The sequence below is a fragment of the Mytilus trossulus genome, chromosome 1, assembly GCF_036588685.1.
Source record: "Mytilus trossulus isolate FHL-02 chromosome 1, PNRI_Mtr1.1.1.hap1, whole genome shotgun sequence".
NCBI lineage: Eukaryota > Metazoa > Mollusca > Bivalvia > Mytilida > Mytilidae > Mytilus > Mytilus trossulus.
In genome coordinates this window covers 68887156-68909572 of record NC_086373.1, presented here as the reverse complement: position 1 = coordinate 68909572, position 22417 = coordinate 68887156, and positions in this window count along the sequence as shown.

Below are 22417 nucleotides of genomic sequence, written 5' to 3'. Positions count from 1 at the left end.
ATATTTTTTCTTGCATAACATTAGAGGTCAGAGCTGTTTGAAATTTTAATACAGACTCATCATTCCAAATATATTTAGGGGGGTTATCTGAGAGTGTTCACTCTGAATATCTAGGACAGGAACTTTCATATCTATATTTAACATAATAGACACCTGACTGTGATCAGAAAGATCAGCTAAAAAGTCATGAACTTTAAAAAAAAGAAACTTTATCTAATAGTTCCTCTGATACTATAAAGTAGTCAACTACACTGCTCCCCCGAGGATTATGGCAAGTTAATTGCCCAATGAAATCCCCTCTGGTTCTTCCATTAAGAATTCTAAGCCCTGTCTGCACACATATATCGTTTAATAATTTCCCTCGGGTAGATAAATGCACGTCTTTACTATGACGGACTGATATATCATAATCAGGGTTATAATTATCATATAAAGGGATAAGATTATCTTGGGAATCATTATCTATAAAGTCAAGTTCCCCAGACCCAGTTCTGGCATTTAAGTCTCCTGCTAAAACAATTTTTCCCAATGTTGAGTACATTGCAATGTCTTTTTCTATAAGATCAAATATATCCTCATTTAAAGAATGGGTGTAAGATGAATTTTCAGGGGGGTCGTAAATAAAACATAAATATATATCTTCTGGGAGATTAAAAAGAGAGCTACTCAACTTTAACCATATATATATATCTTTATTTCTCAACAAACCAAATTACAATGGTATAGAGATACACACAATAATTACATAGTGTATATGTACAGACATACAAAAATTATACGAAAGCAAGAGGAGGTACATATCATATATTACGATATACATATTAAACTAAATGATATCAAGTACATGAATTACCCCGGAGAGCCTAAATGAATATTTACAATTCTTATATATTTGCACAAGTTATTAAGATCAGAAAGATTTTTACTATTCATCAGTTCATTAAATTTCAATGCATTTGGTTGATTTCTATATTTTTTTCTCAAAAACTGTTTACGATCATCATTGAATACAGAACACATAAAAATATAATGAAATTCATCTCCGATGTCACCAGAATTACAAAGTAAGCATTTTCTATTTTCTCTTGCAACGTTTTGCCATCTACCAGTCTCAATAGGAAATCTATGACTTCCTGTTCTCAATCTACATAATGTAATAATATTTCTATCATCTAAATGTTTAAAATAATATTCAAATTGACAGTTTTCTTTATACATACGGTAGTTTATAGCTTTTGGCGATTCTTGCACGTTAGTGTGCCATTTCTGTTTAAATTGATCAACAAGATTTTGTTTAACAATAGTATAAAGCCATGTATCGTTTACAAAATATTGGGTATCCCACACAAATGATAAACCAGATTCATCAAGAATGGATTTAACATGTTTCAACCATGTAATATCATTTTTATATTTATACAATGAGTACTTGTATAGTATTGCAGGAAGTTTTTCTTGTTTTCCAGACAACAATTTAGTCCAGTAGTTAATTATACGGAGTTTTATATCAATCTCCAAAGGATATCTGCCCAATTCTCCGTATATCATGAAATTAGGTGTAGAATTTTTAACCTTAAGCAAAAGTTTGCAGAATTTCATATGAACCCTTTCTATAACAGAATTATTACCAAAACCCCAGACTTCACTCCCATAAATCAAAATAGGTTTAACAATCTTATCAAATAATTCAATTTGACATTCAATAGAAAGATTGTGCAATCTGCCTTTTTTGATAACGTCGTACATAGCACACATTGCTTTATTTGCTTGTGCTTTTTTAGCCTTTAAAAAACTTCCTGTTCTACTGAATAAGACACCTAGATAAGTAAACTCATTAACAATTTCTAGTACAATATCTTCATAATTAAACTTAACATTATTAGGTAGTCTACCTTTAGAAAAAATTACAATTTTACTTTTTTGTACATTCACTTTCAGTTTCCACAATTTACAGTATTCAGATAAAGTATCCAGTTGCTTTTGTAAGTCAACCTGAGACTCTGATAACAAGACTGTATCGTCTGCATATAATATAATAAAAAGTTTAAGATAACAATCTAGTTCAGTTTCTAATTCATCTGATAGAGATTTCAAACCATCTATGTTCTTTTCTATTAGAAAATCTTCTAGATCATTTACATATAAAGAAAAAAGTATAGGAGATAAATTTTCCCCTTGCCTAACACCAACATTACATGGGAAAAATTCAGAATATTCATTACTATAAAAAATTCTAGATTTTATGTTACTGTACATATTTGTGATAGTATTAAACATTTTACCATTCACAGAGTATTTAAGTAATTTTGACCAAAGTCCTGCATGCCAAACAGTATCAAAGGCCTTTGCAAAATCAATAAAGGCACAATAAAGTTTTTTCTTTTTCTGTTTTAACAGTTCAAATAATAGATGAAGTACAAAAATGCTATCGGTAGTAGAATATTTTTTCCTAAATCCAAACTGGTTTTCCTTAAGCAATAAGAAATTTTCTAAAAAAGAGCTTACTCTAAGATTGAGTACTGAAGTAAAAAGTTTACCCAAGCAGCTTAAAATAGTGATGGGTCTATAATTTTGTGGATCACACTGATCTCCTTTATTCTTGTAAAAAGGTATAATATTTCCAATAAGCCAGGATTCTGGTAAATTTCCCGAACTAAATATAACATTAAAAAGCTTAACATAAACAGGCATAAAAATATTACATGTAGACTTTATATATTCATTTATAATTAAATCATCACCACATGCTTTTCCATTTTTTAATTTTTTTATACATGTAAAAATTTCTACCTCAGTAATACAACTGTTAATAATTTCATTCAATTCTTGCAATTCTTCTGAAATAGGTATGTTTTCATCTTCAGAAGTTGAAGAATTAAGACTTTTAAAAAATTCGTAAAGAACATCAACAGAAATATTAGCTGTTTTTACCCCCCTGTTTGTATTCAAGATCTTCCAAAATTCCTTTGCGTTGCTGTTTTTTAATGTGTTCATCTTCTGTCTGATTTCTTTTTTATGTTTTTTTATGGATCTATCTAGTTGTCTCTTATAATCTCTCTCTGAGTTTTTCATTTGTTTTCGATTATTTTCCGTCTTAATGGATTTATACCTTCTTTTTGCGATACGGAAACATTTTCTTGTTTTCCAGCATTCCTTGTTAAACCATGGCTTGTGTACCTTTTTATTGAAGTGTTTGTTTCCCCCCTTGTAATGAGATCCCAATACCTTTTCTGCTGATTCTAGAATAATAGCGTTCACCTGTTCAACCACTTTATTTATGTTTTCTTGAATATATGTAGTCATTATTTGAATGCTGAAGAAATTTTACCCCTGATTTAATTTCATTTTTAACTAAAATAGATAACCCTCCTGATCTTTTGTTTGTGCGTTTTGATTTCGGTCGTATCAAATTAACAGATTTAAATCCTGGTAAAGATAGTGAATCCTCAAAGGAGCAGTGTGTTTCCTGTAAACAAATTATATCTTTATTGCTCAATTCTTTGATGAACCTAGGATCACTGTATTTGTTGTATCCCTTGTGTTTAAAACCGTTGATATTCCAACAAGCTAAGTGTAAACTTCTTTTATATGACATAATGTGATCAATATAAAGGCTAAATTTTAAGGTTAACCCTACCCTGTTCATATTTATAGAAATAAAAAGTACAAAAGGTAATATTATGTTAACTTGCAACATGTACACTAACAAAATTGTATTACATGCATACAATGGGAGATAACTCAAATTTGTTTCTGTAACTGAACATTTTAAAACTATTTTACATATAAAAATGTGGGTCTTTAATTTAAAGATCTATTTTATTATAATGTGCTAAATTAAAAAAGATAATACAAAATTGGGATATCACTTTGTCAAGATATCAATTATTTTCCTTGTTGGAATGCTGCCTGTACGTGTTGTACAGTATGTTTCAGTTACAGAATGTTTATTTTAGATTTTGTAATGATGGTAATATACATACATGGTAAAAGTTTATCATTAAACTAATAATAATGTGTACATGTGCATACATGCAAAATAATTGTAAGACCTGATTTAAACTACATATTGTAAAATTGTAATTTACTATAAAACAGACAAATATAAAAATCTCTGAAACACTCTTGAATTTTCTTTCTTTAAAGACAAACTACAAAATGTATGTCATTTGTATGTGCTGGACACTTGGAGTGCCAGATTATATGTAAAATACTTGTACAAATGTTTGTGTAAAATGACAGTTCAAATATTTTATATAGTTACATAAAAATGAAACATGCGTTTATCTGCATACATGTACATGTATATATGATACATATCTCTATATTTAAGACTAATATGGGGGTTGAAAATAGGGGTACACATAACCGGGGTGATAGCCATAAGGGCCAGGAGTACCAGTTTGGAATGTATCAGCTCTTTCATTGTGTCTGGCATTGTTCTGATATTGATGTCGGTTGTCTCTATATGTATCTCTATGTGTTGGTCTATAACCATTTCTAGAACCTGAATCAACCTTTTTTGTTACCTGCCTGAGGTCTAATTTTAGACACTTGCCAACAGATGATTTAATATTGGCAGCAAAATATTTTAAACCTTCATTTGACAAATGGATTCCATCTTGTGAGAAAAATTTCCTGATTGGGTCCCCCGAATACAAAAACCTTGATTCTCACATATTGACACTAAATGAACATTCATAAAGGAATATTGAATAAGGATAATGTAGGTTTTTATCTTTTCATTTAGTGATATATCTTTGACTGTTAAAAAAGGTAGTGAAATAACAATTTTGGTGTTTGCATGTTTGTCTTTAATGTTATCAACTAAAAATTTGCATAATTTGACGCATGATTCTGGGTCTAGATTCCTGAGATCCTTGGTGAAAGTGTGAATAAAGATACTATCAAACTGTTGTTCACATTCACTCAACTTATCCTTGGCTTCTTCAAAGGAATAAACATAAAACTTGCTGACTTCACATCCATTAAGTAAATAGTTTGTTCTTAAGTTTTTGTGTATATTGGATTTTTGTGATATATCATGTCGAACATTATGTCCTTGATCAAAAAAGGGAAAAGGAAAAGTACAGAAAAAAGTACCGAATGAGAAAAAAAGGAAACGAAGTTCAAGTAAGACACCGTCACAATCAAAAACAACAAAAATGGACGCCAATGTTAACAAAGTACAAAGTGTTAACCGCAATACACCATATACCCCATATACACCAGTAGCAGATCACTTTAATAAGTATATCTCACAACATATTATATGGTAACCCGAGTAGTTTAAACCATTTAAACACATACGGTCATACTTCAATCGGAACCCCGTATCAATCTTATCCTATGGCTCCCCCAACAACTCCTGCAGATTTTCTTATAGCGAACCAACCTCTTCAAACTCATCTCAGCTTTAGCTCGCCACAATCTCAACCAACTGAATTCTCGATGTATAGTAAATTTGAAAATTTTATGATAGACTGTTCACAAAAACTTCAGAAACTAGACATACTCGATGAGATTGTTGTGAAAATGAATGCTATGGAACAACGGTTTGAACATTTAGACAGAAACGTAACAGATATGCGACAACAAATTAACAAACACAATACATCTATACAGGAATCACCAATACGATAATCGGTCATTGAACAGAATGTAGATTTTATAAAAAGAGGAAATGATAAACTTCAAAATGAAAATTACGAATTAATTAGGGACAGGATAGTTGATATACAAACTCGATCGATGTGGGACAATTTGATATTTCGCGGGATTCCCGATGTTTCTGATACCAAACAACCTGAAAATACGGAAGAAAAACTTCAAACATTTTTAACAAATGAACTTGGAATCGAAAACAGTATTCCGTTTCATGTGGTACATAGACTAAAACCGCGCCGAAAAAGAGGTCCGAGGGGAATCGTTGCCAAATTTGAAAAAAGAAAGGACCGCGAAATGGTGATGGCGGCTGTAAGAGAAAAATTTAAAGAAAGGGACACTCAGTTTCGTGTCCATGCATAATTCCCAGCGGAAGTTATTCAGAGAAGACGCGAATTGGTGCCGATCATGAAGGATGCAAGACAAAAAGCCAATATGGAGGGAATTAACAAAAGCCTTACTGATAACTTCTCTGAATTTCAAACCACCAATTTCAGTGATATCAACGCAATGTGGAATAAATTCAAGAGCATCATCATGAAAGCAATGACCACATACGTACCAACTAATCAGACCAAGGAGAGATACAGTCACCCTTGGATGAACACACAGCTACGTAAAATTACCAACAGCAAACAACGTGCATACACCAAAGCTAAAAGAACTAAAAACACTAAAGATTGGAAACGCTACAAATTTCTCAAGACAAAGCTACAGAAAGAATCTAGGATTGCCCATGGAAAATACATGGAAGACATCATAAGCACAGACCACAAGGAGCAACCGAAACGATTTTGGTCCTACATTAAGAGCAGGAAACAAGAATCCAAAGGCATTGTTACACTCAAAGACAAAGATGGACTTCTCCACAGCGATACATCAACTAAAGCTTCAATCTTAAACCAGCAGTTTCAATCTGTCTACACCAAACTACGGAAGACATACATTACATGCCACATATAGGAACAAGTCCATTCCCAACTATGGACAACATCAGAGTCAGCCAGGCGGGAGTGTACAAGTTACTCCGTAGACTAAGACCATTCAAAGCCACTGGGCCTGATGAAATTCCAGCCTATATACTCTAAGAAGCAGCTGAACACATATCATCATATCTGACCATACTTTACCAGAAATCTTTGGACACTGGAATTATTCCTGACGACTGGCGAGCTGCCAACATTGTCCCAGTCTTAAAAAAAGGAGAAAAACACAAAGCTTCTAACTATTGGCCAGTCTCATTAACATCAATCTGCTGCAAACTATTGGAACATATTGTTCACAGCTCTATTATGGATCTCTTTGACCGCCACCAGATCCTTTGTGACCATCAACACGGCTTCAGATCTAACAGATCTTGTGAAACACACCTCCTGATAACACTAGACGAAATTGACAAGAATTTAGACCAAGGAGAACAGACAGACATCATCCTGCTTGATATCTCCAAAGCCTTTGACAAAGTGCCACACAAGAGACTCCTCCAAAAAATGGACTACTAGTATAACGGAGTAACACTCAAATGGATACAAGACTTCCTAAACAAGAGAACACAATCTGTATTGCTTGAAGGGCATACGTCTGGCCCCCTAGACGTCATCTCAGGGAACAGTCATCGGACCCCTTCTATTTCTGGCTTACATTAATGACCTGCCACAATCAACATTTTTTGAGGCAAGGTTATTTGCAGACGATTGCCTAGTTTATAGAAAAATAAAGAATGTAAAGGATAGCGAGACACTCCAAGACGACCGTAACAAACTACAAGAGTGGGAATCACGATGGCAGATGAATTTCCATCCTGACAAGTGCATCGTGATACGGATCACCAACAAAAGAAACCCACTAATAAGAAACTACCAACTACATGGCCACATACTAGATGCAGTCGAGCATGGGAAATACCTGGGAGTCACCATAAACCATGACCTACAGTGGAAGACACATATCAACCAGACGGTAGGCAAAGCATCAAGGACACTAGGCTTTCTGAGAAGGAACCTAGGACGGTATAAACCAGAAGTCAAAGCTAACGCCTACATCACCATGGTCAGACCAACCCTGGAATACGCCGCCACTGTATGGGACCCTTACCAACATAACATTGAAAAAGACTTATAACAAGTACAGAGAAGGGCAGCTAGGTTCGTGTACAATGAATACCAAGACGTATCCCCAGGTTGTGTCAGCTCCTTAATGGAGAGACTAAAATGGGAGCCTCTAAAAGATCGCCGCTGCAAAGACCGACTCACCATGGCGTACAAGATCCACAATAGATTGGTGGATATTGACCCCTCAAATTACTACAAACCCGGAGATTCAAGGACCAGAGGAGGCCAGCGCATACACCAACAGCGCACTCTAAAAGATCAATACAGGTACTCCTTCTTCCCAAGATCAACCAGGGAATGGAACACTCTACCAGAAAAGGCCACAACAGCAGCTACACTAGAAGAGTTCAAGGCCAGCCTTACCATCCTGCCAGAGGCCTTGACAGGAGCTTCACACATCTAGAACTCCTTTGACCCCAGATGTACATAGGTTTATTTGTAAATAATTTTCCTGCAAATAGTTTTTTATTAAGTGAGGAGGGAAGGCCTCACGATTTCACGAGCAAGAGTCATTTATACACTCAAGAAGAGTCCGACTCTGTACTGAAAGAAGAAGAAGAAAAAGGACACGTTGCACATTTACGTGATGATAAACTGTTTATCGACAACAAGAGATTCTTCCCGCATCCACCACCACAAATGCCACCTAGACCACCGTTCCAAAACCAGCGACCAATGGAGCAAAGACCACCTCCTCCTTTTCCTGGTGCATAGGGATGTGTGCAAGAGGAACAGAAAGAGATATCAGCACAAGTGAAAATCGAAATAACAATGCGGATCCTATTTTTTCTGAAATAAAAATTTGTTTTCTTAACGTATGTGGTATAAAACAAAAACTGTTGTGTCCTGAATTTATAGAGATGATAAAAAATTATGATATTTGTTTGTTTACAGAAACAAAACTGTCTGACATTGATATATTAAATATACCTGATGACTATATGTATCATTCTAAAATTAGAAAAAAAATGTAAAAGAAAATTAGGGGGATTGTAGTTTGGTATAGAAATAAGTTAAAAGGTTATTTAAACTTTATAAATACAGATTGTGAATTAGTACAGTGGGTTAAGATTTCAAAACTTATTATAAACCAGAAAACTGATAGTCTACTAGGTTGTGTTTATATTCCACCAACGAATTTGAAATATTCAACAAGTGAATCATTCGATGAGGTAGAAAATGAGATGCTTAATATAAAAAACATAGACAGTCTAAATTGTATTATTTTTGGTGATTTTAATGCCAAAACTGGTAGTTTACCAGACTATATTATACCGGACGAGAATCCGGTTGATATTTTTGAATTTAACTCAGACGAGGATATACTTTCGTATATGTTTGACTACGAAAATTTACCTAGAAACAGTATTCCATTACACAGAGTTACAAGTTGTAATTGTGCACCAAATAATTATGGACACAAACTTTTAAATGTATGTAAAAGAAATAACATGAATATAGCAAACTCAAGAGTAGGTAAAGATAAAGGTATTGGTAAAAAAAACTTGTAATGATACAAGTGTTATTGACTATTTATTATTGTCATCTAATTTATTTACAGTTGTTAAAGAGTTCGATATTATGGAATTTGATCCATTGGTCTCGGATGTTAATTGTCAATTACATGTAGTTATTCAAGCTCCAGTGATTTTTATATACTGAATGATTTTATTCTCATAAACTAGTACATAGCTACAGAGATAATAACAGTTCAAATATAATACATATCTTTGTTTCGCATGTGTGAAAATAATAACATTATAATAATATTACAGTTCCTCTAACCAGGAGGACAGACTTTCAATGATATATATCGTATAAATCTACACAATTTTTCTAGTTCTACAACATTTTCAGATGAGAATACATTTTTAAATTTAATAATGTTTGCATTTTTATTACAATAGTGTGGTAAATATTTTTCTCTTTCTATGTTAAAACAATTGCATGACATAATGTAGTGAAATTCATCGCCAATATCTTTAGAGCTACAGAGATTACAAGACCTTTCGGATCTCGGAATAGTTTGCCACCTTCCTGTCTCCACTGGCAAACGATGATTTCCGCATCTAAATTTACACAAAGTATATAAAAAATTAAAAGACAAGGTCGACAAATACTTTTCAAATTTAAATTCAGTCTTGAAAATTCTATAACATAAACCTTTTGAAGATTGGTGTAAATCTGCACACCACTCTTGTTGAAATTAGTCTTTTAGCTTTTGCTCAATACTTAACTTTATCCATTTTTTGTTAAAATAATCTTGGCAATGCCATATATTTGACATGCCACATTCATCAAAAATTTTCTTAATACATAAAATCCATTTATTTCCAATACCATAATTGTTATAATTGATGTATAGTAATTTATATAATATACAGGACAATTTATCTTCATTTGTATTATCAAGAAGGCGACACCAAAAATTTATCATTCGTAATTTTGCATATAAAGAAATGGGGTATCTCCCAAGTTCTCCATAAATCATAAAATTTGGAGTCGAGTTTTTAAGTTTTAAAATGTGCTTACAGAATTTCAAATGAACTCGCTCAAGTACACAAAATTTTCGTATCCCCAAATTTCAGCCCCGTATAGAATAATTGGTACAACAGCTTTATCAAACATTTCTAGTTGGCATTTAATCGATAAGTGATTCAATCTGCTCTTCTTGATAACACTATACATAGCCTTAGTTGCTTGGTCTCGTAAATATTTTCTAGTTTCGAAAAAAGATGCATTTCTAGAAAAAATAACACCAAGGTATTTATAATGTTTAACTATCTCTATTTCTTCTTTTTCAATACAAAATTTAAAATTATTGGGTATTCTTCCTCTTGTAAAAACCATCACTTTGGTTTTACTAACATTGATTCTTAATTTCCAATTATTACAATATTGTGAAAAATTATTTAAAAGTAACTGTAAATCTGAACTTGATTCAGCAAGTAAAATAGTATCATCAGCATATAATAATACAAACAGTTTTAGGTATATATTAAGTTCATTTTCCATATCTAAAGTTAAAGATTGTACACCAGTTATGTTAACATTTTCTAAATATTGCTGTAAATCGTTCAAATATAGAGAAAATAACAAAGGAGAAAGATTTTCCCCTTGCCTAACACCAATTTCACTAGCAAACATGTCAGATAAATTATTATTATGTACAATACGTGACTTAACATCATCATACATATTTTTAACAACTCTAAGAAACTTTCCTTTTACATTATTCATAAGGAGTTTATATAATAAAGAATTTCGGTGTACAAAATCAAACGCCTTTTCAAAATCTACAAAAGCGCAAAAGAGCTTTTTCTTTTTAACACTGAGAAGTTCAAAAAGTGCATATAAAGAAAAAATATGATCTGTTGTAGAGTACCCATGTCGGAAGCCGGCTTGGTTTTCATTTAATATATTCAGTTCATCAACGAAAACTCCCAACCTGTCGTTAAGAATAGATGTAAATATTTTCCCCAAACACGACAATAAAGTTATCGGTCTATAATTTTTTGGATCTAATTTACACCCCTTGTTCTTAAATATTGGTATCACATTACCAATAAGCCAGGCTTCCGGCAATATACCCGTATCAAAAATAAGATTAAACAATTGTGTGTAAATATCAATCATACTGTCTAGAGATGAAGCAATGTATTCATTAATGATTTGATCTGCTCCAGGCGATTTATTATTCTTCGACTTTTTAACAGCTTTTAAAATTTCTTCTCGTGAAATTACACAATTAAGTGTGTCATCGTCACAAGGTGAGCTCACATCGTTTTCAATAATAAATTCATCTTCAAACTTGTTCTTATTCAAATCTTTAAAAAAATCAAATAATGTTCCAATAGATATATTACTTTTTTCCCTTTGACGTCCCTTATTAAATAATTTCCAAAATTCTTTTGGATTTGTATTTTTTAATTTTTTCATGTTCTCACTAATATCTTCATTTAATTTCTTAATATTTCCATCCATCACTTTCTTATAATATATCTCACTCTGTCGTAATCTTTCTTTAAAAATATTTGACCCATACTTTTTATACAGTCGTTGTGATTTTCTTAATTCTTTCTTTGCTTTGTTACAATCTTTATCATACCATTGTTTATTGTTTTGTTTCTTAGAATTACGCAACATAGTTTTAGCATACACATTTGTACCAAAAGTAAGTTTTGCAGAATCAATCAATATATCAGAAACTTCATGTACCAAATTATTCATATCATTTTTTGACATATTTTCTTTATCATTATAAGTATTCAACTTGCTTATAACACAATCAACTTTATTTGTATCAATATTTTTTCTATATTCATTTATTTTTTCCATTTTCCATTTTCCAATCATATTTTGCTGTACAGGAAGGTTTTCAATTTCATTACTTTTAATCAATGATTGACAATCTATATGTAATGATAAGGGTGAGTGCACATCAGAAAAAAGTTTGGAAAACTCACCAATTTCAAAATTTCTTACAAATTGTAAAAAATGTGAGGTACATATAATATAATCAATAACACTATTGTTTCTACTTGTAGGTTTTGCATTAACATCTTGACCTACTCTTCCATTAAGTATAAATACTTTGTTAGATTTACAAAAGTCTAACAATTTTCTACCAAAGCTATTAACTACATTATCTGGAGAGTTTCTTTCTCTAGGTATATTCAAATTATCTAGTATATGTACATCAGTATAATCAAATTGATCAGTAAAATGTTGAACGATAAACTCATCGTCAGAACTTTCATTATAAAAATCGGACAAATTAGCAGTGCGACTATTAAAGTCACCAAGTAGTACAATATATTTACTATTTTGAGAAAATCTTTGAAATTCAACATCAATCTCGTTAAACGCTTCTTCTGATGTGTAATTTGTATTATTACATTGGTTGCAATGAATTACATTGATTTCCCAGTTAGATAAATTCGATAATTTCACATGTGAAATAAACGTGGTTATTTCACTCTCTGACGTCATACAACAATAGGCGTTGTCAAGACGTCGATAACGTCGAAACAAAACATGCGTAGGAAAACCATATAGTTCCTTACATTTTCTAAATTAATTTCATAAATAAAAGCAATTTGACAATGTAATAAAAAATATAACTAATCGCCGTATTTGAATATAAAAAATAAGACAACTTGTGACCGAACGCCGCTATGGATTAAACTCGTGCTGCGCACTCGTTTAATCCATGCGTCGTTCGGTCACGCGTTGTCTTATTTTTTATATTCAAATACGGCGATTAGTTATACTATAATTAACAGGTGGTATGTAAACAATGCCAAATACAATATTTTCATCAAGATCAAAAACTTTTTTGTCAACAGAAAACCAATACACAAATTTGCATTCGGTATCAAAAGTTTTAATACATTTATCCAAGCACTTCCGGTAGCCTAGAGCAATACCACCAGACCTATGGCTTGTAATTTTATGTCTATTTTTAAAACTAAAAATAAATTCGTCACAGTTTATAACATCACAATCATCTAATTTAGTTTCTGTAAAACAGACAATATCATAGGTGTTCAGCAGTGATTTAAATTCAGGGTATAGTAATCGATTTTTTATACCACAAACATTTAAGGATAATAGTTTAATACAATTGCTAGAGGGTTTATCTACAGAAAAACTATTACAATTTGATTGAAAGTCACAAGTGTCAAATAATTCGTCTGATATAACAGTTTCGTGTTCTATTCCTCCACGGTTATCCTAATGCGGTGAAATGCGCCTTTGTCGTCGTCCGGGGTCGTTTAACTTTTTTGGTCGGGCACCTTGTTTGTTGTACTGTCGTCGAGGTACATCATCATCTCTCTTCTCTTCATCTTTCTTGGGTGGGCAATATTCAACTCCTTCGATGAATAGGCGGTCCCGTTTGAAAAATGCCTTTTTCCGTTGTCTACGGGCTTCTTGAAAGTGTGGCCAAAGTTCTTTGCGCTTATCGTTAACTTCTTTAGGAAATTGCTCACTGATACCGAAGTGAGTGTCCCTCAATTCCCCAGCTGCTTTTCTTACAAATTCTCTTTCTTTAAAATTTCGGAATCTGCAAACTATTGGCTTAGTCATGAGTTTCACTGATCCATCGGGGTACCGTTCGACATATTCTTTACCAAAACGGTGGGCGCGATCGTATTCAGCTATTCGACCTAATTTTAGTTGTTCAGTCATAAATTTCTCAATAATTTTTTCAGTGGTCTCAGACTCTTCAAACTTATCATGCATAGGTATTCCGGTAAAAATTAAATTTTCTCGCATTGATCTCGTCTGTAAGTCAATGTGTCTTGTATATAGTTCATCGAGATCTTTTTGTAAGCGAAATATAGCATCGTTCGCGACATCAGCATCTTCTCGAATTCCTGCGCATGCACCTTTGACATCTGACACATCCTTTTTTGCATCTTCAAATTTTTCATTCATACTAGTAATGACGAACTCTCACAATTTTGTAGTGAAAAATATGTCAAGTGGAGAAAGGAAAAGTGTTCAGAATTTTTAGATAATGTTAAAAGTGATCATGATTGTCAGTTAGAACAACTACTGTTAGAATTAGATAATTTAGAGGTACAACAAGGGATTCATCAAAATGAGATGAACAAAGTTGTAGAGAGAATTATTAACTTTTTTTCAATCAGTTGCTACAAAAACTTTTGGTAAATACAAGCCGTTTAAAAATCGCAAACCAAAAAGCGACAATAAACCTTGGTTTAACAAGCAATGTTTTGATAGTAGACAAATTTTTCACAAAGCGCGGAAAAGGTACAGTTTTATAAAAAAAGCTGATAACCGAAAACATATGAAAAATGCAAGCAAAAGCTATAAAATTGAAATTTCTAAAGCAAATGAACTGTACCAAAGAATTATTGGAAATAAATAACGCCAGACCAAAAAATCAGATAGTAAAAAGTTTTGGAATATTTTAAATAGTATTGGGTCAAATAAAATAAAAAAGGCGTAGACCCTGAAATTTCGATTGAAGCTCTCTATGACTATTTCAAAGATATGAATAGATGTGACTCAAATACTGAGGAACCAGAAGTTAATTCTGATGTACATAATTTAGCAGATGAATTGCATAACTTATTAAATGGTACTGTAACCGAAGATGAGATTTTAAAAAGTGTAAAAAACTTTAAAAATGATAAAGCTAGTGGATGTGACAAAATAATTAATGAATATATAAAATGTACTGTATATGATTTTATGCCAATGTATGTTAAACTTTTTAATTTAGTATTAGATACAAGAATAGTTCCAGAGTTATGGTCTCTTGGTATTATGATTCCTATTTTTAAGAATAAAGGTTCAAAAGCAGACCCTGCAAATTATAGAGGTGTAACATTAAACTCTTGTTTAGGAAAGACTTTTTCATCAATAATAAATGAGAGATTTAATAGTTTCTCAGATGAAGTTGAACTTATATCAGAATCTCAGGCTGGATTTAGAAAAGGATTTTCAACTACCGATAATATTTTTGTGCTGCATTCAATTTTAACTATATTTTTTTCAATGGGCAAAAAATTATTTTGCACATTTGTGGATTTTAAGAGAGCATTAATTTTGACACTATTTGGAGAACAGGGTTATGGCAAAAATCTCACATTACTGGGAATTTTTTTACAGTTATTTATAATATGTATCAAAATATAAAGACATGTGTTCGACATGGTAACCAAAGTTCAACTTTCTTCAACTGTGGTGTTGGTGTTAGGCAGGGTGAAAATTTATCACCGTTTTTGTTTTCAGTGTTTTTGAATGATTTAGAAAACTTTTTTGTGGAAAATGATTTTAAAGATTCAGAACTGTGAAGAGTTGTTACAAGTATTAGTTAAAATCTTTGTAATTTTGTACGCAGATGACACTGTTATTATCTCTGATAGTAAGGAAGAACTACAACATGCACTCGATGTTTTTGAACAATATTGTAACATATGGAAACTCCAAGTAAATATAGATAAAACAAAAATTATTGTGTTTAGTAAAAAAAAAGGTACAAGACAACTTTGATTTTCATATATATGGTAATGCTATAGAAGTTGTAGATTCTTACAATTATTTAGGAATAATTTTTAATTATAACGGTAATTTTTGTACTGCTAGAAAAAGGATTTTTGAACAAGCACAAAAAGAAATGTTTGCTCTCTACAGGAAGATAAAACATATATCATTGCCTATTGATATTCTGTAGTCCAAGATAACTCTGACGTCCGACGGCTGTTTAGCCAGACAAGCTGGGTCTGTGGGACGTCAGAGCTTGTCCCATATCAAATCAAAGTACTGAAGTACTGAACATCAGAGGACCTCAAGTTGTGTTGAATTATTGATAAATGACAGGTGTTTATATTATACTTGCTGGACAGATATGTTCACCTTACAATATAGTACAATATAATCGATTTGGTGTCACGATATCACAGTAGCATGGGTTCGAATCCCGGCGAGGGAAGAACCAAAAATTTACAAAAGCAAATTTACAGATCTAACATTGTTGGGTTGATGTTTAGACGAGTTGTATATACATTATGTACACAGCCATGTATCACCATCATTGATGGCGATCCGATGGATACATCTGTTTCAGGGTTGTCACTGACTCAGACGTACTTATGAATATAATTATTCTCTGTGACTGTATCTTACATTAATTTGTAGGATCCTTTACTATAGCTGATTTAGCTGATCTGTAACAATAACATCTTCATGCCTTATATATCATGTACTGTAGTACGCCGCTAGATTAAAACTGACGTGGAAAGGTAACACATGGCCAGCGAAAGCTCTTATTTGAGAGCCCAGGTGGTCGTGTGGTCTAGCGGGACGGCTGCAGTGCAGGCGATTTGGTGTCACGATAGCATGGGTTCGAATCCTGGCGAGGGAAGAACCAAAAATTTGCGAAAGCAAATTTACAGGTCTAACATTGTTGGGTTGATGTTAAGACGAGTTGTATATATATATATATATGTGTATATTATATCAGAGATACTGACTTGAACTAGGATACTTAACTTTGTGAATTATCAATGATTATGTTGTCAAATGAGAACTGTTAGATTGGCATTATGACCATATAGTTGCACACATACAAAAATAGTTAGCATATAACTTATAATAGAAAATCAACATAGCAAACAATTCTTCGAGTAGATATATAGTCACTCACCAATGCTCACTGAACTATGATAAAGAGGTTTAAGACAATCATACCAAAACAGACAAATTGTAATATTGGAGATAAATTAAAGATACTAGATGAAAAGCAATTTCATAAACCGAAACTTACAATTCCATGATAACACTAAAAAAGACATGCAGACAAATAAAAGTACACAAAAAACAACATAGAAAACTAAAGACTGAGCAACAAGAAACCCACCAAAAACTTGGGGTGATCTCAGGTGCTCTGGATGGGTAAGCAGATCCTGCTCTACAAATGACATTTATTAACAATGTTTGTTCATATAGTATCCATGGCCAGGTCTTCTACTTTCTGGAACATTTAGCTTTTGGATCAATCACTAATGCAGTGGATGTTAACACAGCAATATTACTATCCCTTATTCTAGATTTGTGTTGCAGTCAACAAAAACTTTTTTAATGTTCAGAAATAGCTTCACTGAGTTATCTTGGTTTTACTGCAACACAGTCGATCATTTATCCATTATATTTAAAAAAAAAAAATAAGAATCTGCAGCTATACATGTACATTGTACGCCCCCCCCCCCCCCCCCCCCCTCTGAATCCGCCACTGACAGTATATATACTACTAATATATACATGTATAATCTCATTCCATCATTAATATTGGTCATTGTTGGTATAAATTTATCTTTAAGTTTAACAATGTACTGTGAAAGAGCTATCTTCTAACAGATACTTAGTATTTAGTATGGTTATTAGTGTGAAACCACTGATTCAAAGGACAAGTTTCACTTCCTGTCCAAAATGGCCTAAAATATAAACTTTAACATAAAGCTCCAAAAAGTTCACAATTTGGTTTCTCAAATGGGTATATTTCTTAAGTATTAACGCTCAATAAATCAGTTCTTTTCATAAAAGTACATTTTATGTTCCAAATTTTGTCAAAATATGATGATTTTGGGCAATTTTCAGACCCGAAAGCTTTAAGCCTTTAAGAATAAAGATTTGGCCACCACCTACAGTGTACCATTCAAAATGTTTTGTGACCAAAAGAATCCAAATCTGATATATAATTCATCAATATAAAAACTTTTTGGATCTTGGATGGCAGCCATCGCTTCCAAGTTTAATTATGCCAACAACAATTAAAGTTTTACCATAGTTATCTGTGGTATAATTTTCACAATTATTCAATAGTTTTGTTGTGTATGATTTACAAAAAGAAAAATAGAGATGGCAAGACCTGAAGAAGGCCACCTGATTTTTTTAAGTGACATATGAACAACAGAGCCAGTGTGGGGCCACTATTAAAGCTAAACTGCCGGCTTTGCACCAGCCAATATAAATGAATGCCTAGGGTGGGAATCGAACCCACATACACCAACTCTGTTGTCCCTATATTTTTAAATGAACAAAAAATTGTCAAAAACAAATTTAAAAAAATGTATAAATTGGTTAAAATAATTATCAATTTATACATGAAAATATCTATAGATAGCACAAAGGTGTCAGTATTCACCTCAGAAACTAACAAAACCTTTGAATAGACTTATTAAGAAGGGATATAGTAACGATACTGTCATCAGGTCATTAAAGATTGCATATTTTGGCGTTCATATTGATTCACTTATCAGGTTGGATTGGAACTAAACACATTTATTCAAAAAAACAGTTGTTGGCATGACACTGGTTATGACATTGACTTACATTTTTTGTAACTTAATATATGTTCTTCTCATATATGTTATGATGGTAACTTATGTTCTTCTCATATATGTTATGATGGTATCATTGGTATGATACTAAACCCCTAACAGGAAGGATTGTGCTTGATATTCATACGATGAAATCATAATCTTTCAGTCAGTTTTATTGAAGTCTGGACTGGAGCTGTCATGTCAGTTAACTGCTAGTAGTCTGTTGTTATTTATGTATTATTGTCATTTTGTTTATTTTCTATGGTTACATCTTCTGACATCAGACTCGGACTTCTCTTGAACTGAATTTTACTGTGCCTATTGTTATGCGTTTACTTTTCTACATTGGCAAGAGGTAAAGGGGGAGGGTTGAGATCTCACAAACATAACCCCGCCGCATTTTTGCGCCTGTCCCAAGTCAGGAGCCTCTGGTCTTTGTAAGTCTCGCATTATTTTAATTTGGTTTCTTGAGTACAATTTGGAAATTAGTATGGCGTTCATTATCACTGAACTAGTATACATTTGATTAGGGGCCAGCTGAAGGACGCCTCCGGTTGCGGGAATTTCTCGCTACTTTGAAGACCTGTTGGTGGCCTTCTGCTGTTGTTTTTTTTTCTTTGGTCAGGTTGTTGTCTTTTTGACACATTCCCCATTTCCATTCTCAATTTTAACATTTTGATCAAATAAAATAATACACTAACCCTTTGCAATGTTGCAGTTCAACTTTTAATCTGGGGTTCCAGAAAACTTTTAAAATATCTCTTGCACTCATATGCAGGGTATAGCGCTCATAGGTTTGTCTCTATAAAGATTTGCTAAGTTTACTCATGCAGAATCCCAATATCGCTCTCATTACTAGTGTAAATAGCCACATGTGTGCTCAAATAACCATTTAGATTAGTCTCAAAATTGATATATCTAACTCAATTGAGTAGATCTAGCTCAAATTTTACTCATAAATGTAAGTGATCATATTTGCTCAATTTCAGATCTCATGGGTGCTTGTAGTGACAGTTAACTGATTGTATTTGCTCAAGTACTCATGTATGCCTGAACAAATGTCTAATTCAAATACCTAAAATTTTACATGGATATGGTTACACAAGTCAACTTAATAATTTTGGCAATACATGTACATTTGACATGTATTGTATGGTCCAAAATTATACAATACTACAAGTAGGAAGACTTAAAAAACATAACAGTTAATCTATATTTTTGCCTCTAAAACTGTAAGGATTCTCCAAATATATCTTACATAGTCTTACATAGTCTGTGACTGAGCGCTGGATCACTCCACTATGCTCAGATCTTCAGTTATTTGCTGACTTGTTTAGGTTCCGGTTCCTGTGTATCTAGAGGCTAGTAAATGGTACGGACAACGCCACTAATTGTAATTCAGTAAATGTGATTTACCCAAATTCTGACTGTCAGTGTAAAATAAGACTCTTGCTTTTACGAGCGAGCAAGAGTCATAATACACACTCAAAAATAGTCCATCTCTATTGGAAGAATAAGAAGTCGAAGATTCTCTGAATATTACATAAAATACAATTATTTCAACCAATAATTATATATAAGAATTACTTACATTTACAAAATCCGCTTTTTTCTAGTCAAGGGACATAATTATTCAAATATACTAATGCAAGTAACTATACTGAAATGCAGTCGACTTTAGCGTTTGATAGTTCATTGATAACATTCTGGCGTATCACAAACACACAACTTGTTACGTCTCTTTTCATTGGCCAAAAGATTTAAATACAACAACAATGTAGTCGTGTGCACGTGAATTGACATAGGTGACCGACAATGGAACTTACTATGTTACTACGAACGTAAAAACAATGATTTGTATAGTTTACGAACCTTTAGTCAAAATAAATAAATAAATGTTTTGTTAACATCAAATAGTGGGGTGGATATTATACTGATATTTTGTTTTAAGTAATATTCTAAGTTATTTGCATGTAGGACCTCAATTATCTTGTACCCGGCATGATGAGATATATAAGGATAACATAAAATACATGTGCCGATTTTATACGGATGAATATATGAACCACTTTTAATTTCTTGCATACTGACGACAGGTTATAATCCTAACAAAGTCGTAGTCACTTATAATAAGTATATCATAATACTGATTCTTTACAATAATTAATCAAGGGTTGCACTGACATTCCTCTTTTATTATTTTCATGCTATAAAACATACACACAGTACAAAAATGTAGCTATAAGCGTACGATAAACGGAGGAAATTGTCCCCCAAAGATAGAAACAAAATAACTTTAATCGTATCATTGGTGCACCTGAATGAATTCAGTGAAGGCAGGTTGTTGTAATAAATTGAAATGTTTTGCTCATTATTGAAAGCCGTACGGTGACCTATAGTTGTTAATTTCTGTGTCATTTTGGTTTCTTGTGGAGAGATGTCTCATTGGCAATCATGCCACATCTTCTTTTTTTAAATATAAATGTACTGTTTTCGATTTTAAATGGATGAACATTTATAGTTTATAAACTGCATTTAATTATCCCCTGTGCCATGATTGGCCATCTCCGTTTTTTCTTAACAAAGCATGGTTGGTTACATGTTATGAATTTACTTACAATTTCGGGATTTTTTTTTTCTTCAAGTAAACGGAATCAGAAAAAAAATCACTATCCTATGTCGAATACATAACACTTAGAAAAGAATATGAAAAGTGTTTGTAGTAAAGTACGGTTTCATTTTCAAGTACAACGTTAATTCATCGAGTCAATTGAGTAAAAGAAAATGCAGGATAAGCAACTTGGGGCCGGGAGGGGGGTGGGGGTGAGTAAATGAAAAAAATATGTGAATTGAGTTTGGAGGAGACATTTAAATTGATTATTTAGATGTGAAAACTGTTAAGATTTTAAAGTTTAAACTATTTGCTGCTAATTGCAGAAAACTATAAAACCAATGAATGTCACATGCACATTTATAAAAGCTAGAATTGTGATTGGGATCATGTATGAGAATACGTCGATGGAAGCTTTAAACGACCTTGACCAGATACGTGAATATTAATCAGTCCATTCAAAGTTATAGTATGTGTGTACTATTTTCGAAGGTGTGAGGTCGAAGGTTTGAATTGACCAATGGAAGGTTTGAATTGACCAATGGAAACGATCGTTCCTTAGAGAGTTAATCTAATAAAGTTTGTTTGACTGATTACGTCGCACTACCTTTCGCTAAGCTAAGCCGCATATGAGTGTAAGTCGGAGAAGGAGCGAAAATCCGAAACAGTATCCTTAAAAAACAGAAAATAGTACCACGTGTGTGTCCAAGTGATCAATCCACTTGTTATTTACGAAGAAAGGAAATTCAACTTGAAAAATTGTAGAGATCTTTAAAACAAAAAAAGATAGTTGCATTAAAGAATACAAAGAAAGTAACCTTATCTTTAAGGGCCTTGCAGGTTCGTGTTACTCCTACCCAATCTGCTGGTATTTTCAAATTGGCTGCGGGGGACGCGGCCTGAAAAAATATTTTAATATTGTGTCAGATTAAATATTCCTGATTTTGCTACGTTAATATTATAGACAAATATGGTACAAACGGTTTTAAGATGTTACTCTAAATCAAATAATTGAAATATAATTACCTTTCTGTGTGTAATTGCGTGAATTGATTTTCTCTCGTTTATCTTTAGTCTTTAGTAAGTGTCCCAAATGATGGCATCATTTTGGTGCAGAACTATTAAAACAGAGAGCAAACTGTCAAATATTCTTCTAAGACTTATGATTAAGCTAC